This window comes from Alligator sinensis, unplaced genomic scaffold (genome assembly GCF_000455745.1).
Source record: "Alligator sinensis unplaced genomic scaffold, ASM45574v1 scaffold149_1, whole genome shotgun sequence".
NCBI lineage: Eukaryota > Metazoa > Chordata > Crocodylia > Alligatoridae > Alligator > Alligator sinensis.
In genome coordinates, this window is record NW_005842823.1 from 421129 (window position 1) to 422117 (window position 989).

At 67.9% G+C, this 989-nt stretch overlaps 1 long non-coding RNA gene across 1 annotated transcript; it reads right to left on the reverse strand.

The window, feature by feature from the left end:
* Positions 1-6: 6 nt before the first annotated feature.
* Positions 7-988, reverse strand: LOC112547947. Its single transcript, XR_003091743.1, has 3 exons — positions 874-988; positions 673-796; positions 7-538 (listed from the first exon to the last, which is right to left on the reverse strand). It is a non-coding gene; the product is annotated as an uncharacterized LOC112547947 (long non-coding RNA).
* Position 989: the final 1 nt, after the last annotated feature.

Below are 989 nucleotides of genomic sequence, written 5' to 3' on the forward strand. Positions count from 1 at the left end.
CATCCCCTGCCCTTGCTGTTTTTTTAACATAGGTGTTTTTAAACTAGGGGAATTTTTTCCTGTCCATAAAACTGACGTGTGAGGCCCCCCTGCCCCCCCCCGGGGCAATAAACGGTGACTTTTCCATCTGCGGCCTGTGCTCATTGCCTGTCCCCTGCTGGGGGGGTGGGAGGGGATGATGCCTGGGTTCTTTAATCCCCCCATCACTGGTACGCGCAGGCCTGCCCCGAGTGCCCCCTGCTGCAGGCAGCCTGGGCCCGATCCAGATCCTGCCATTGTGTGAACTGTCTGGACCTGATGGCTCCTCTCCCCTGACCACCAGTGCCCCTCACGCCCAACCTGCAGCCCCCAGGGCTCACCCACTTCCCCCACCCCCCAGTGGCTCAAGGCTGGCAAATGGGGGGGAAAGGGGCTTGTGGCCGCCCAGACATGGACGGATCCCGCTCCCGGCACAGCAGAGCTTCATTGCAACTCGCCCAGCGGCTCCAGTGGGCCCAGTTCCCGGCCCAGCGCCTCCAGCGCCACCTCCCCCTGCAGCCTGCAGGGACACAGTGCATGAGACCCCCCAGCCTTGCTCCACCCAAGGCCCCCAGCGGGGAGGGGACCCAGGGTTCAGCCAACCAGGCCAGCCCCACGGTTGACCTTTGCCCCCTGCCCAGGCCCGGCCCCCACCTCTGGGCGAAGAGGACCAGGTCGTGGGGGCCCCGGCAGCAGAGCAGGTGCTGGCGGTGCTGGATCAGGAGGGCCACGCAGAGCAGCAGCGCGATGGTGGCACCGTCCCCAGGGGCATCTGCACCTGTGGGAAGCCCTGGGGATCAGAGACCACCTCCCTTGGGTGCCGGCAGGGTGGGGGCAGGGGGGGCAGCCCCGCACCTCCCCCGGGCTGCCTGGCCCGGCCCTCCAGGGCGCTCAGCTCCAGCACCCGCAGCCCGTCCTCGTGGTCCAGGTCGCTCTGGAAGCGCAGCTGCAGCCACCTGGGGGCGGCCCCG